This window comes from Polypterus senegalus, chromosome 4 (genome assembly GCF_016835505.1).
Source record: "Polypterus senegalus isolate Bchr_013 chromosome 4, ASM1683550v1, whole genome shotgun sequence".
Lineage (NCBI taxonomy): Eukaryota > Metazoa > Chordata > Cladistia > Polypteriformes > Polypteridae > Polypterus > Polypterus senegalus.
In genome coordinates, this window is record NC_053157.1 from 138,878,420 (window position 1) to 138,896,635 (window position 18,216).

At 37.1% G+C, this 18,216-nt stretch overlaps 1 protein-coding gene across 11 annotated transcripts in view; it reads left to right on the plus strand.

Moving 5' to 3' along the window:
• LOC120527673 (LIM and calponin homology domains-containing protein 1-like) overlaps positions 1–18,216 on the plus strand; it is a 332,902-nt gene that overhangs the window by 115,293 nt on the left and 199,393 nt on the right. The window lies entirely within an intron of this gene.

Below are 18,216 nucleotides of genomic sequence, written 5' to 3' on the forward strand. Positions count from 1 at the left end.
TGGATTTGAAACCTGACTCGTTTGTGGACTTTTTTGGGTTTGCATCTCTTGCCTGTGTCTGTGTGGGATTTCCCTCTGCACATCCCAGTTTCCTCCTGTGTCCTAAATATATGTACATCAGTTTGATTATTTAAAGTTGCTGGATGTGAATACGTGTGGCGGTGTGTTTGAATGGCCACTGTGACATGATGTAACCTGCTACTTCTTGCAGTGCTGGATTGGAATATGTGGATTTGAAAAAATCGATACGATGAATTCAACATTTTTTGTCATACTGGTTCGTATGCATGTGAATACATTATATAAGAATGTAAATGCTGTGTTTATAGGGAAGGGGAGTAAATCAATCCCTCTTCTCCCTCACTCCTACATGTTTCTCGACAGCAGTGCAAATATGCAGTTATCTTTACATATAATTCACTTAGGGCTGTGATTGAAGAACCAATATACAGTTAACATTAGTTATTTTGTCATTCTGGTTTTGGGAGGCAGTTACTGAAAACTGATTTATTTATTTATTTATTTATTTTTTTGGATTGAAATCCACTCTGAATTTAGTCTGTCTCCTCTAGTGGCACACTCCTCTGCAAAACATGCAATTTAAAATGTCTCCTAATTCTTCCCTTATGCTGAAAATAAACCAGCAGATTGCAGTTCATTGGGATATACTACTTATTATGACAGAGATATTTGGCTTCATAGGTAAACCAGTGTCATAAATTACAAACTGGATTGGAGTTACTTGATGTCAATTTTTGTTAGTATTTGTTTATTAAATAACCGAGAATGTTAAACTTTCAGAATAAAATGTGTAATTTGACTTATTTATTTTATATGGTATAATTTCTGTCAAATATCCAATCATTCACTTTCGATTTCCGTGTCTGAGTTGAGAAGGTTGCAGGGAGCCAGAGACTACTTGCATAGCTTGAGCAAATCAAGAGCCAACCCGAGACACCACATTTGTTTGCACTGTATTGGCATGCACCAATTGTGAGGGGCATCAGTAATTAAGAAGATGTAGACATTAATGCCAAACAGTAGTGATTGACAGTTCTTTCTACCAGTTGGCATTCTTCTTTCTGAGTGAAAATTTGTTAATGTACTAGCTTGCAGAGAGTGGTAAAGCAGGACTGTATTTTGAATTTAAATGTATTTAAGTATATATATTAGGCTTACAGAAGAAAGGCTTTCAAGGACACCGCTCCTTAAAACATATGCCCCTTTATGTACAGCACATTTTTTTTTTTTTTTAAGTGTACCTACGATCCATCCATCCATTATCCAACTCAATGTATCCTAACCACAGGGTCACGGGGGGTCTGCTGGAGCCAATCCTAGCCAACACAGTGAACAAGGCAGGAAACAAACCCCTGGGCAGGTCACCAGCCCACCGCAGCACACACACACACTCGCCAAGCACACACTAGGGACAATTTAGAAACGCCAATGCACCTAACCTGCATGTCTTTGGACCTACAATATGATGTATAATTCTCAGTCACTTATTTAGTCTGCCTGTTCTCACACAAGTTGCAGTGCACTTCCACTCGGGACTATGGTCCTGGACTCAGGACTTACTGTCGGTAGTTCCTTCAGAGTTCTCCCAGGTGTGACTGCCACTGTAGTCTTCCTATTTGGAGAGTTTCCTCTTTTCCCTCACCCCTGAATCACCTAGCTGAGAAAGAAATGTGGTCCCTAGGCAAATGCGCACTCAGGAAAGCAGGATTTAGTAAATCATAATCTTTAAGCATTATTCGAATAGTGCTTAGCATTTATTCTTTCCAGACATCTCATTTCTTTAATTGCTAGAAGTGTCAGTTGCAACCCTTTTTGTCTTTTCTTTCTTCTCCTGTGGTCAGCTCTTTTTAACTGATCTTACAAAGCTCTTTGCCATTATTACAAGTTCATAAATCTAAAATCATATTTTCAAAATCCACTGCTTTAGCTTACTCTCCTTCTCTCTCCATATATAAAATCCAGTGTCTGTCTGTCCGCTTTTCACGAGAGAACTACTTAAGGGATTTAGATCAGCATTTTTCTATAATTTGTTTGAACATTCTGGTTTATTTTTGCAACCGCTCTCATCGCACTAAGCATCATGCAGCGGGCGAGGGAGGGAAGGCGTGGCCCTCCTCACTCATGCAGCAGCCTCGAGGCGTATCTTACATCCGCTTAACTAGTGAACAAGAGAACTACTTAATAGATGTATATCGGGCTTTTTTCTAGAATTTGCTTGAACATTCCAGTTGATTTTTCAACTCGGTTCACTTGCAAGAGTGATTATTTTCACTTTAATTTGAGACATAGGCTGCAGGCTGAGGGGACGGGGAAGCGTGACATCAGGAGTGGGGAGCCAGACAGGGCCCTCCTCATTATCCTGTTTCAATTCTACATGGGCAGAGCCGTGGGGGATCTTGGCGGTGACTAGTATATCATAATTGGAAGTCAACAGCACAGCATGCTTTTGTAACTTGGACACCGTACATGCATTATGGTAACAGTTTTGCATTATATGTTTTATTTAAAGTGATGCTATCAACAAAAGATGTAAAGCCAAGCAATACCTTACATGATAAAATTTATTAATTATATTATAAAATTTGCCTAATTTACTTAGCAAAATACAGTATTAAGGTTATTCTTAATCAAAGACCAACTCATTAACAGAGAAGATACTGTTTTTACCATACAGGCAGCAAGTTGCTTAACCCTAGCAGGCTGTAATAGCACTGAAAAGAATAAAGTGTCTATGTAAAAATACTCACTTAAATGTTACAAGAAAGGTCCTGCTCCTTCCTCCAACAATATCTTCCTACTATAACCTTCACTACTGGCATTCCAGCACCCCACCAGACAAGAAAAGTTCTATTCATCTCAACAGTGCTTTCCAAGCATTGCATGGTCCAACTATTTCAAATTTCTAGTGGTTGGATTTCAAGGCCACTTGGTTTAAGCATAGTTTTTAGCAAGATTTGGATGGTGCCATCACACCATAAGAGAATGAATTCTGAAAATGATTTGTGTATTGATCTTTAGTGACTAGTGCTGTTCTTTGCCAAGTGACTGAAGCATATATAAAATAAGGATAGCATCACAGTAATCTTGGGTTTTAATAGGTGTGTGTGCTAAAGTCTTTAGGTTCTGTCTCTTGCTTGCTAATCATTTTGTCAGCTGGACTGAAGATGAAAAACAAAACACTTTTGAGTTATGGTCTTGTTTTGTCTAGCGCCTGTGAGTACAGAGAGCAAACACGTTGAGGTTTATTTCTTTCTTGAAACTTGAAGACAGTTTATCCTGCCATATTGATTCATCACAGCTGGCTCAAAAACGGTTGTTAATTGGTTGCACTGCTATGGGCACATCTTTTATGATAAATTAGTTTATCAGCTTGTCAGCACCTTAATGCTTGTGGTGTTTTATATTGATTTTATTTTCTGGTATTGCAACCTTGTCAGTATCAACTACCATTTTAAAAGATGCTAACTTGAAAGCAGCTGCTAATGTTGTCAAATGACTTGCTGGCGCTAATTTGAAGTTGAACTGTGAGATGTACTTCTATATTTTGGCAGCTGCTTTCAAGACCACCTTCATTGTCGATGTTCTTAGAATAAAGTGTTTAATACATGAGATTCCGTTACAGTAGTGTTTACGTTTTCTGCCACAGGAGTTTATCTTAAAGCCTTTGGAACTCAGTTAGGGCTCTCGACTAACTGCTTGATTCTTGACACATAAGGCCTTTCTGCATATGCCAAATGATGAGAGGAATCTGCTGTGAGTACATATGGTGCGGTGTTTGAATGCTTTTAGATGGAGTAAGAGAAAACTCTGCACAATTCAATACATTCTGCCAATTATTTTGAGATTTGCTACATGCATCTCCCATCAGTCTACAAATGCTGGCTGTGTTGACCACCTGAGCCAAGAGTGCGAGTAGTTTTAATACATGTCATTATTTCACTGATCCACATCTCATGAAATCTGTCCTTTTAAAACTTAAAAAAAAATGTAATATTATTTAATTTAATATTATCAGACGTTTTGGGCCTTCCCTAGAAATTTGCTAAGATCACAATCTGAATGTGTTTGAAAGCTTGGGGCCTACTTTTTAATCCACTAATAGGGGGCTTCTGCTTTGGCAAAAGCCACTTCTAGGTTAAGGTGTTTGGAGAAAGCTTTTATGGTAGCAAAGCTAGACAGTACAATAAGTATGTGCTGATATTCTTTTTCCAGTAGTGCATGAGCTTTAAGAGGCTACTTAGCAAAACCAAGCTGCTCTCATTGACTGCATGTGTTCAGCTCTACTGATGCACATGCAGTTGACACTATTTCAGGACAAAATACTGTACATCCTTCTTGACAGAGTAGATCTAACAATTTCGGACAGTAGCCGATAAAGGATAAAATGTCTGCAGACTTTCTCTTTTATTATGTCAAACTATACATGGGGAGGTTACCATATTTGTGAAGGGCTGTTTTTTCAAGTGCTGCCTTCATTAACCTTCTTAGTGTTGTGTTTATCCCTGCAAAAACAAGCCAAAAATGTAGATTTTTTTTTCCCCCCAATAAGAAAAAAATATTATTACTTGTAACAGAAACATGCAAGTATGAAAACGTCAACAAAAGTATAGTAGAAGAGGTATATCTAGTGTCCCCTGCTGTACTGCTGCAGATTTAATACACATCATCGTTTGTGTGATATGTTTTGAGAGAGTCACTAAAGCACAGCCTGGTCTTGCAATCAGGACAGTAGAAGCGTGCTTCTTTGCACACTTTATTTTACTGTTGCACATGAGAGGGTTTAATGTCCCTGCCAGACCTGTACAATTGACGTGCCCCTTGTGTTATTATATGCTACCATGGCACAAGGCTTAGTGACTTCCACATTTCCCCTAACATAAACATTAACAGCATTGAGAACAGTGCTAAGGGTGCTAATGTCTTGCACTTGTTTACAATTATATTGCCTTTTTCTCATATAGTTATTGTCGCACCACAGTGAATTCAAGTGGCATATCTTTGAGGTTTGGTCATATGGTGTCATATCCTGCATCAGTTTCGCTTTCCGTGTCAACATATGATGACCAATTCACATTTTTATTACTTCATTACTATCGCTTGATTCGAGCAATGCTTCAGTTCATTCCAAAACTGCATTAATGGCTTTTTGTTTGTCTATTTTTTTTTTTGCTGGATGCTCCGCCACACTCCTGAATATTAATGTGTTGCATTATAGTTACCATAAAATGGCAGAAAATAGAATTGTTTGTGGGTTTTTTTTTTTGGTAGCACAATGTTATTTTATTAACTTAATGGCAGCAAAATACTGTCCTGAGAGTCATTAGGGCTTAACACTTTAAAGCATATCATTACACATCACCCTGAGCCTGACTTGGGTTTAACCATAATTGCATAGATTTCCAAACTGAAGTCATGCTCGGGGTGATTTCAAGGAGGTTAAAACTACAGTTTTCATGTATGAGTTTTAAGCAACAGTATACGAGTCATAAGCACATCATACTTTAAACATGCACAGTAAGCAGAAAAAAATAATACCATAGAGAACAAACTCTTGGTTGTATGTCTTTTGTTAGCATTATATTACTGTCACTTTTCTGAGGAGATTTGCAAGTTACAATAACCTTGAAGTTGGAATGCCTATGTGAGCATAATGCCCCATGATGCTTCCTTGGCTATTTTAGCACACAGGCTTCTCTGGTTAGAGAATGGCTTTTTAGTGCAGCTTCAACTCTTGTAGATAAGAGAAGAAACAGACTGGTCTGTGATACAGTTGAGAAGAACCTACCTACTTCTAACAGTTAAAAGTCTGGATAAGGCTTGACATGTATTTATTACCAAGAATTGCAATAGGCTCCAGCGTTTGTTTTTTTTAATTACAATTTGTTAGGAGTTTGTATCTATTGACTAAGAATATTTATAAGTATTGTTATTTAATAAATATCAATAAAATAGCTTGAACATAGTGTTTGCTATGGTGTGGTGTTTGTGTGGTGCCAGACCTGCTGTTATGGGCTATATGGTTCCTGTACATTATTCACATTGTCGGCAGTAAGTCAGACTTGTTCACAGTGGGTGTGGGACTGTGCCAGGGCTGTCCTTTGTTACTGACTCTGTTTATAATTTTTTAAGGATTGAATTTCTAGGCACAGCCAAGAGATATAGGGTGTCCAGTACAGTGACCTCGGGATCACATCTTTGCTTTTTGAAGATGATGTGGTCTTGCTGGGTTCATCAGGCTGTGATCTTAGACACAGCTGATTGTAAACCTGCCAGGATGAAGATTACCACCTCCAAGTTCAAAGTAATTTTTCTTAGCCGGAAAAGGGTGAGGTGTCCTCTCTGGGTTGGGAAAGAGGTGCTGCTTCAGGCGGAGGAGTTTAAATGCCCCAAGGTTTTGTTCATGAGTGAAAGGAGCAGGAGATCAACAGGTGAATAAGAGCAGTGTTTGCAGGCATGCTGACATTGTATTGGTCAGAGCTGAAGTGAAAGGCAAGGCTCTCGATATACTGGTCGATCCAAGTTTCTATCCTCTGTTATGGTCACAAGCGGTGGGTAGCGACTGAAAGAACAACATTTTAGGTTTGAAATGAGGTTCCTTTGCAGTGTGCCTGTGCTCAGCCATAGAGATTAGGTAAGGAGTGCAGACATTTGGGTGGAGCTGAAGGTAGAGCAGCTGCTCATCCACATTAAAAGGAGCCAGTGGAGGTGTTTAGGGCTTCTGATTTGAATGCCTCCTGGATGCCTCCCTGAGGATGTGTTTCAGGAAAGTCTAACCGGAAGGAGAGCTTGGGGAACACCCAGGACATACTGAAGAGATTTTCTTTCATCTGGCCTGGGAGCACCTTGATATGGAGGATTTGGCAGGGAAATGGGACTTCTGGGCATCTTTGCTTAGACTACTACTCCCCCCCACGCCACCCCCATTATGACTGGGACCCAAATAAGCAGCAAAAAATAGATGGAAGACTCATTAAAAATGTTATTTATAAAAATCATTTTATTTGTTATTGCTTATTAAATAAAATTGTATTGTTCATATATTTGTTGTTTAAAATGTAGCAACATTTTTTTTCATTTTAATTAAAATACTTGTTTAATATTCTGTATTGGCCTGCAGTGTCCATTCAAAAAATGCAATGGTGCTCTCTTTCTTGCTGATGACTGCAGCACTCTATCTTCTTCTGCAGAATTTACCAAATTGTTTTCCCACCATGACTGGTCTTCCACTACCCTTGGCAGTAGTGGAGTTTGTTCCATTAATATGTTTGACATGCTTCTAGTTTCTTCTGACTGGGGTATTACTTCACATACTGCCTGTTGTCTTTGGCCATTCACCTCTGCTTGCAGATCTTCAGCCTTCTGTAACTGTTTCCTGCTACCCTCCTTGACTAGAAGACATGCCTCCCTCTTGGCCATTTGTGGTATGATGTCTTCATGTTGGCTATCAGAACAGCATTAGTCAGTGTCGGCTATAAAGTGCAGCTCACAGCTAAACCACTTCCTTAACTATTTCTTGACTAACTTTGGGCAAATTTGGTGGCTGTAACAGCTCAAATTTCCTTAACCTTCTCAACAGTTTCTAGCACTGCCATTGTGTCCTTGTTGCAATGCTAAGGATCTGTAGGCATACAGATATGTAGGCATATTGTTAGGGTTTTCAGCATTACAGTAAAAAAAAAAATCTAAACTGTACTATTTTTACTCCTTCAAAGCTAATAACGTTGACATTTCTTACTGGCACAGTGATAATTGTGTGTGTGTTTTTTTTTCTTCTACTGAAAACATGTATGTTTTATCAGGCAGGGAAGAAATATAATAAACTATTCTGCATAGATTGTGCTATAGATTTTATAAGACAAAATAAGTATTAATGTAAATGACAGAAGGTATACAAATATAAACTCTGTTGAATCACAAATATGCGATTTCACAATTCTGTTTTCTTCCTAAAGTATGGCTGGCGGTAAGATGAATTAGCTGAACTTTTTCAGAGAGATCGCACATGCTGTGCTAAACATTTATTTTAAAGTATAACAGATATTTTGGAATTTTTATTTTTGAACTAATTCCATTTGTAAATCGATCGAAACAAAATAGAACTGCAGGTTTGCTTATGTTCAGGGTTATTTTCTGCTTGCCAAGAATGACATTTTTTTTTTTTTTTTGGGAGATGATCGTGAAAGCGGCCACTTTGTTTTATTACTGGAATGGTCCAATGCTGTTACTGTATTTTGCGAAATGTGACCTTGTAATCACTGAGAGAGAGAGAAGCAAGCAGATGCCAAAAGAGAAATTATTGCATAAATACTTGCATCTGCTTTCCTTCCCTGACATGGCTCTCTTTTTAAACACATTTTGTTTTTCTTTTCAGTTTATTGTAAGGGTATATGATTTTAGGTTATTTGAGTTGGAGACTTTATGCTAACTAGAAATGAGGCTTTAGATGTACTACACTGTGGTTTTAAAAATGTTGATTACTGAAACGTTCAACTCGTATGGAATGTGGCTGGGATGGTGTGGCTTCTGCCTCACTGTGCTTGGGCTCTGGTTCAAATAAAATGCCTTCTGTGTGCAGTCGACTTATTCTTTGCATGTTTACGTGGGTTACGTCCAGATACTATCATTTCATCTCAGTCTGAACTCCATGTTAATACATAACTGTATGTTGATTCTAGTCGAGGACTCACTCCTGCACACACCTACACCAGAACATCTCCAGTGTGTTCCTGCCAAGATCGGTTCTGGCTTTCTCTCCCTACAATCTTATTTTGGAAAGTGTGTTTCACTTTTAAAAAAAAAAAAAATCTAGATATATTTTTGGATATAGGCTTTTCTGTAGTTTGTAATGGTACTAGGTTATTTTTTAAGTAAGAAACCATATTATTCTTCCATTACCATATCTTTTTAATGTCATAAATATTTATATGGGCTGCACATATGTTGCTATTCTCTTCATCAGTAGTAGCAGAGGAAGAAAGTATGCTTCTGAGAAAAGGAAAACAAGTGACTTTGTTGAACTGGGAACCATGGATGCCAATTTTAGCATCCACTATTGTATAGCATCGAGCAGGTTGGAAGAAGGTCTGGGTTTAATTGATTAGAACATTAGAGCACTATAGATGAAAACAGGCCATTTAGCCCAACAAAACTTGCCAGTCCTATCCACTTATTACTTCCAAAAACACCAAGTCGAGTTTTGAAAGTCCCTAAAGTCCTACTGTCTACCACACTACTTGGTAGCTTATTCCAAGTGTCTATCGTTCTTTGTGTAAAGAAACTTCCTAATGTTTGTGTGAAATTTACCCTTAACAAGTTTCCAACTGTGTCCCCGTGTTCTTGATGAACTCATGTTAAAATAACAGTCTCGATTCTCTGTACTTATTCCCTTCATAATTTTAAACACTTCAATCATGTCACCTCTTAATCTTCTTTTGCTTAAACTGTAAAGGCTCAGCTCTTTTAATCTTTCCTCATAATTCAACCCCTGTAGACCTGGAATCAGCCTAGTCGCTCTTCTCTGGACCTTTTCTAGTGCTGCTATGTCCTTTTTGTAGCCTGGAGACCAAAACTGCACACAGTACTCAAGATGAGGCCTCACCAGTGCATTATAAAGGTTGAGCATAACCTCCTTGGACTTGTACTCCACAGATCGTGCTATATAACCTAACATTCTGTTAGCCTTCTTAATGGCTTCTGAACACTGTTGGGAAGTTGATAGCTTGGAGTCCACTATGACTCCTAAATCCTTCTCATAAGGTGTACTCTCAATTTTCCGAATGCCCATTGTGTATTCAAACCTAACATTTTTACTTTCTATGTGTAATACTTTACATTTACTGACATTAAATTTCATCTGCCCAAGCCTGTATGCTATCCAAGTCCTTCTGTAATGATATAACGGATTCCAAATTATCTGCTAATCCACCTATCTTGGCATCATCTGCAAACTTAACCAGCTTGTTACTTATATTCCTAGCTAAATAATTTAAATATATTAAAAATAGCAGCGGCCCTAGCACTGACCCCTGTGGAACGCCACTCTTAACATCGGCCAGTTCTGATGAGGTTCCTCGCATCATCACCCTCTGCTTCCTGTGTCTGAGCCAATTCTGCACCCATCTAAAAACATCACCCTGAACTCCCACTTCTTTTAATTTGATGCCCAACCTCTCATGTGGCACCTTATCAAATGTTTTCTGAAAGTCCAGATAAATAATATCATAAGCTCCACTTTGATTGTATCCTTTTGTTGCCTCCTCATAGAATTCCAGCATGTTTAATAAAACATGATCTCCCTCTTCTGAACCCATGCTGACAGTACAGAATAACTCCTGTTCTTGTCATGTGCTGCTCAATCTTTATCCTTAATAATTCTTTCCATTAATTTTCCTGTGATGCATGTTAAGCTTACTGGCCTATAGTTGCTTGGATCTGCCCTGTCACCCTTTTTATATAATGGGATGATATTTGCCATTTTCCAGTCCTTCGGAATCTCTCCAGTGCGCAGTGACTTCCTAAAAATGTGTCAAGGGTTTATATATGTACTCACTAGCCTCCTTAAGAACACGAGGATAAATATTATCTGGACCTGGTGATTTGTTTGATTTCATCTTATTTAATCTGAGCAGCACTTCTCCCTCTACAATTTCCAAATCCCTCAGTACCTCCTTAGAAGTTGCATTTACCTCAGGAGGTTATCCACTTGCTTACTTGTAAACACCTCAGAAAAATGTAAGTTTAGGGCATCTGCTATTTCACTGTCTGTGTCTTTTAATTCCCCTTTACTATTCCTGATGCACTTGACCTCCTCCTTGACTGTTCTTTTACTACTAAAATACTGAAAGAATCTCTTAGGGTCTTCTTTAGCCTTATCTGCTATATTCCTCTCCAACTGTCTTTTAGCCTCCCTGATATCCTTCTTAATGGTTGCCCTCATGTTCTCATACGCTCTACGATTCACTTTGCAGTCATTAGTCTTATATGCCTTATAAAGCAGTTTTTTCCTTTGCAATTTTTTTTTTAAATCTTTATTAATCCACTATGGAGTTGTTTTTATTTCCTATTCATTCCTTATTTAGGTATGTATCTGTACTGCATTACATGTAAAACGTTTTTAAACCTGATGTTTATTTCCAGAGCAGTAAGACCACATTCTAGGCCAAGACCCTGACATCCTTTGTCAAATAGAAATGGTGGTGCAGAAGTGTGTGAGGTGTGAGGTGTGCAGGCAATCCAGATAATGCATCCTGTGAAAATGGGGAAAATTATGGGGGGGAGGTGAAGATTCCAGCTTTAGATTTACCTTCAAATTAATCAGGCAGTTAGTTATCTCTCCACTGCTGTAAAGATCTTGACACCTGAGCGGTTCTTAGCTCACTCATGCCACTTATAGGCCCAGATGTTAGGTAAATAATATGCAACAGTAACCTGGCCTTGCAGTGGTGTGTATGTGTTTGTCTGTGATGGACTGATGATGAACACATTAACGATTTTACATGTGTTTTCCATATATATTTAAAGAAATATAAATCATCCTTTACTAATATGCTCAGGACTTTGAATTGGGGACCTTGGAGTTCCAGAAGGGGTGGGAGCATTGGCGCACCACATTGAATTAAATGTTAGCTGACTGCAGAATCGAACAACTGGAACTAATGTTTTAAATTCAACTTTTTAAATTTTATTTCTGCCATTTACTGTCATCAGTTTGTGCTAACATGTCGTACACGTGCCAAGCTTCATTGACTTTGCTGATGAGAGTGGAACTAGTCTCTGATCACAGATTTGTTATCATTTTAGTCTCTGATCACGGACTCATTATTTACTGCAATAATATGTTTTAAAAGTGATTTGATTTCAAAAGTAATATTTTAGAATTTACTCCTTTACCAAAATACAGTATACTAGCCATAAATTTAGTATGCTGCAAAAATTTTAACTTCTGTAACTTCCCTTATAAATATATTTTTTATTTTGTATGCCTAAAGTTAATATTATGAACATCTTTTATGAATCAAATCACATCTCCATGTACACATTGAGAACGTGTCAGCTGATAAGAGAGATATGTATCATATTGTCATTTTCAACCTTATAATTAATTAATTGAATTGAATTAAAGTGTTTTCTTTTAAAATTGCCAGAAGTCCTCCTCCACAGCTGACAAACCAGACTGTTTGGATCTATAATTTACTGCGTTTTAAATTCAATTTCAAACAGAGTATTAGCTCGGCAATAGCAGAAATGACAACTTATTTTTTAATAAGCAACTTAAGTGCTTTGATGTAAACATTAAAATAGACGACCCATATGAAATTAGTTATACTGGCATCTGCTTTTCAGTATTTTTGTGCCATTTCACTGACATTTTAATGTAAAGAGCTATATGAAGTAACAGAATATACACTGAAAAGCCAGTTTTATTAGCTACACACACCCTATCCCACATAATTTACAGATCAATTATTAATAAAGAAAATGACTATTAAAGAAGTTAGACAGGCACCTGTAAACTGTGAATGAGTGCAGTTCAGAGGGATACGCTGACAGGGTAAAAGCTTCTAGTGGCTTTGAATAAGAGGTGGTAGTGGGCAGAAGAGGGGTCCACATAAGAAGTGGTGACCCTGTTGAGATTTTGCACATGATTGTGTACTGCTTGTGTTTTAAATAGGGAGCTATACTTGAAATGAATACTTTTTGTAATTGTTAAATTTCCTGCCGAATGTTAAGAATTATAATTTTAAATTAATAACCTTATACAATTCTCAAGTTTATTCTTACTTTTACTCCTATATTTGTTAACTCCTTCATTACTCAGATAAAGTAGCATGGTACCATTATCTGCTTTGCTTAATCCGTCGTAACACTTCACATCCTCTTTGGCTCAAGAACATCATTGCTTGTGAAGTTGGAATATTGAGCAGTATCTTAAGTGGTGAATATGAAACGACTGCAAACTATGAAGCTGGATTTGAGGGTGGGAAACTTGTAATAATTTGACTTTTAATTACGGTCAGGAATTTAGCAAAGTTCAGTAGTCAAATCTATGAACAAACATAATTTACGGAGCCAGACTCTGATTGTCATGTGGCTTTGGATGGCTACCACTGGCTGCCACACACTTCATGGCCTTTCTTTGTTCAAAAAATGTGTGTGAGAGAAAGCAAGCACTTAACTGGAAATGCAAGACAGTCGTTTAGTAAGAAATGGATAAGAAAAGAAAAAATAGGTAGGGATAGTTTGTTAAAAAACTGACAGATTAAAAATATTAATATCAATACAAGAAAAGCTAAAAATAATCAGCATTATGTTTTTCCTAGATTTATTTATTGTTTTTAAGTACTCTGACTTTCACATTGCATTGTCAGTTAGCCAGACCATTAGTAAATAGTTTTAAGATCATTTTGGAATTTCTTTTTTTATTTTGTTTTGTTTCTATGTTATTTCCTTAAAATTGTATTTATTGTTTTTATAATTTAATGTTAGTGGTGTCTAGGAATGGTGCCCCTTTGTTCCATTTACATATATTAGTAGTTGCAAAGGCTATTTAATCTTTCTGTCAGAATAAAGGAAAGGCTCCATTTTGGAAAAGAATTAAAAGCAATTGTTTAGAAATTTCAGGTTCCCAGCCACTAAACTAGATGATTCTTGATTCATGAAAGTGTAGGACAAAATAATGATTTCTGGCTTTCTTTGGTTATGATTTTTGGTTTAATAATTATAATATGTACAACTCAAGAGTCAATGATGCAGATTTAAATGGAAGTATATTCTCATTGGTCATTTGTTACTGATCTTTCTTGTCTCTGATCACATTCCATATACAAAATGGAAAGTGCTATTTGTGAGAGTAATTACGGTACCTATTGTTGGGTGAAGCAGATGTCAAAGATCCGTTACAATAAAATGTTTGCCAAAAAAAACTGGGTGAAGCAATTTTCAAAGATGCATCACAATAGAAGCTTGGCCAAAAAAAAAGCATGTGGACAACAATTAAATTAAAAAAAAAAAAAAAAAAAATAGCAGGCCATAAATGTAAAGCAGAGACTCTCAAAATGTCATAAGACAAAAGAAATAAACCTCAGGAATAAAGCACAAAATTGAGATGCTTTGAACATTAGGGGCAGAAGGACTCAATTGAGCAAAGTAAGAAACCATTTACATTATGAAAGCCTCCATAAAATAAATGATTGTGGAATGATTCTGTTTATCTGCCAACTACAAATAAGAGGCAAGGCCATGATCAGATGGTATATGAGGAATTTTTAAAGGGCATATTATCAAAGGTACTGTGATGGTACAGTGATCCCTCTCTATATCGCACTTCGACTTTCATGGCTTTACTCCATCGTGGATTTTAAATGTAAGCATATCTAAATATATAACACAGATTTTTCGCTAGTTCGGGGATTTCTGCGGACAATGAGTCTTTTAATTTATGGTACATGCTTCCTCAGTTTGTTTGCCCAGTTGATTTCATACAAGGGACACTATTGGCGGATGACTGAGAAGCTACCCAATCAGAGCACGTATTAAATAAAACTCCTCAATGATATACGATATGCTTCCCTTGTGGTGCTTCGCACACTTAAAAGCTCTAACGGCCCGTATTGATTTTTGATTGTTTGTCAGGAGCAGAGAATGTGAGAGAGCGAAAAAAGCAGAGGGGGTGTGAGCAGAGTGGCTGTTTGCACAGAGGCTGCTTGCTTAGAAGATACGGACGCTCCTCTAAAAAATGCTGAAAGACTACCTTCACATTGACCCCTTCCTTGTGGCTGTGCTTCTACTTAAAAGAACAGCCCTATTGATTTTTGATTGTTTACTTTCTCTCTCTCTCTCTCTCTCTCTGACATTCTCTGCTCTTGACGTGCACTTCTTTGAAAAGGAAGATATGTTTGCATTCTTTTAATTGTGAGAAAGAACTGCCATCTCTGTCTTGTCATGGAGCACAGTTTAAACTTTTGACTAAAGGGTGTTACTTCATGTCTAAAGGGCTCTAATAATGTTAAAAAAAACGTATTTAGAAGGTCGTAAACAGGTTTTTCTATGCTTTAACTGCGAAAATATTTATAAATAAAGGTTTATAAATAAAGAATCCTACTTCGCGGAAATTCATTTATCGCGGTAGAGTCTGGAACGGATTAACCACCATAAAAGAGGGTTTACTGTACTGTATACAGTGGAACCTCGGTTCACGACCATAATTTCGTTCCAAAACTCGCCGATTTGGTCGTGAACCGAAGTAATTTCCCCCATATGATTGTATGTAAATACAATTAATCCGTTCCAGACCGTACGAACTGTATGTAAATCTATTTTATTTTAAAAATTTTAAGCACAAATATGGTTAATTACACCATAGAATGCACAGCATAATAGTAAACTAAATGTAAAAACTTTGAATAACATAGAGGAAACGAACACTGCAAGAGTTTGCGTTGTAGCGCTACGAACCGCTCTCTATAAACACTTTTTTTTTTTTTTTAATGCGTTTTAAGCACAGGGGAAAAAAAATTAACATTTGAAAAATCCTTACTTTTCTTGGTGGTTTATTAAATTAACATTGCAACAATGCACGCTACGAACCGATCGCTGTAAACAGAAGTGGAGGTTAAAATCCAATCGAAAAAAGTCTTCATTAAATACAAGGTTTAAACAATGTTCAGATCTGTGTGTGTGTCTCTCTCTCTCTCTCTCTCTCTCTCTCTCTCTCTCTCGCTGCACAGGGAGAGACTGAACACGTGTGGAAATCATCGGTGCGCTCAAACCGAAAGGGAAACTGGCTTGCTCATATACCGAGTCTGTGGTCGTGAACAGATGCAAACGTTTGGCGAACTTTTTCGTCGTAAACCGATTTGTACATGTTCTGAGACGTTTGTAAACCGAGGTTCCACTGTACGTCACTCTTATTTGAATTTTAGTGTTGCGTAATTTTTGCAATATGAAAACTGTGTGGATATGGCGTTGCATCCTAGACATCTTTTCTCTCAATGTGAGCTTATATGGCTTGTCAAGATTACATTAGTAAATTGTCGGGAACTGTTTTTTGTTAACATTTGTTTATAATTGTAGCATATTCTGATGGCAATTTCAGGTTGTTGTTGTGTATTTGTTTCACGTTCTGTATGCCCAGCTGTTTTGTATATTGTCTTGCATGGACAACACCATTTGTGTCTGGGCACTGTGATTGTGATTGATGCTTCCATTGAACAGTGTTCAGAAATTAAAGAATGAAGTAAAAGAAGACTAGTGCTCAATCAAGAAGTAACAGACAACTTGGGAAACATTTTGGTTTAGACTTTTTTGTTTCATCAAAAGTTCAACTTTGGTTTTGTCCTCAAATGTTTTATGAATAGCTTAACACCTTTTGTGGTACAATCTATGCTTATGTGCATGGCAGTGATCCTTTGTTTTGTGCTTAAAGAAAGTCATCTTTTGATCGCTGTTACTCAGATATCAAGAGCTGTCCAGTAAGAAATTTTAAAATATCCTGTCGAGCATTACGTAGCTTAGCATATTATTAACTGAAGTTAATTTTTAAAGAATGCATGCATGCTTTAGACACTTACATACTTATATGTCATATCTGTCTTCTGTTTAATACAATGCTGAAAAAGGATGTTAGAATTGTACAAATAGTATATGTAAAAGTAACAATTTTTGATGAGAACAGACTATTCAGCCCAACATAAAGTGCCTCATTATTCTGTAGATGTGTCACTTTTTCACAATATTATTCAGTTCAGACTTGAAAACCAATTACTGTTTACTACACTGCTTGTAAACTCTGCTGTGTGTACCCCTGCTGTGAAAGCAGCATTCTGGGAATTGCCAATGGGTATAAAGTATTTTGAAAGCTAACAGCTAAACAACCAATAAATATACACCTCCATTGTAAAATAAGTTGTTATTTTAAGCAGTCTTTCTCTTGCTCTAAATATATGAGATGCTAAATTACTGAAAGGAGTCATATATTATGTATGAATGTAACAGATCTGGTATGCAGCACGTGGAGCAAGGTGTGGTCATTCATTAGTGGCTTTACATTGTCTGTGGTGTGTCTGATAAACTGGAAATGGAACCCCCTCCACATCACTGATTATCACTCCTAAGCCTTTGAAGAGGACAGGTTAGAAAGTATTTTAATCCAAATCTTTGTTGAGCTCAGCTCTCCTAATATATTTCCATTTGCTTAATACCTGCCAGGGAAAAATGAGCAACTGAATGAACTATTACTGTTTGATCTTACCTTACCAATAGATTTGTTGTATAGTTGTTCATGGTTTTCTTCTTGCCTCTTCACTTTCCAACCATAAATGTTGCTTTCATGGATGGGTATAGACTTGCATAAACCTTCCAATGATCAGGCAGGATGGCTCGCATTTTTCTGTTAGTGCTATACAGGCAGAACTCCCCAAAACAATTGAATGGGTTCTCTATCATTTTATTTATTTATTTTGCCTTAAACAATTTCTTGTATTAGGAATTTTGTTAGTTTTTGCATACCCCTTGGAGTCAGAGTGCGGGGTCAGCCATTGTACAGCTCCCCTGGAGCAATTGCAAGTCAAGGGCCCAGAAGAGAAGGATCTCCTTTGGCAGCAACAGGAATTCGAACCAGCAACCTTCTGGATACCAGCGCAGATCCTTATACTTATTGTGATTTTACACATATAGCATGTCTCATTAACACCTAAAAGTCAGCGTGTTTTTGTTGTAGTATGGTATTTGAGTGAACAGTTTATATCTTTGTGTCCTGCAAAGAAAGGAATAGCTGGTAAATGATTTCCATTTGTAGGAAATGAATTCTGCAAGTGGCTGTTAATCCAACTGAGCAGAAAGTCTCAGTTTGTTGCAGAATTGACTTCCCACCAGTAGTTCTTACAGGTTTGTAGATATATACTTAAAGTTAATTTTTTTAATGTTGAATTTTGGTAAAGTTTTAATATTTTAAGGCTGTGCATTTTTCTGAACTTTTTCAGTTCCTTAATTGTTAAATAGTTAACCTCTATGCCAGGTTATTGTTTTCCGATTATTGCTTCATGTGCAATAAAAACTAATTTAAAGCAAATTAACTGGTGTTACTTTAATATTACTTTGGCATATGCAGGGTTGTTATAAATGTGAGTATTTTCAAGCTGCCTGTAATTGCAAGCTCACATTTATTTTTCAGATGTAACTCCTTTCTTCAATAAGTAA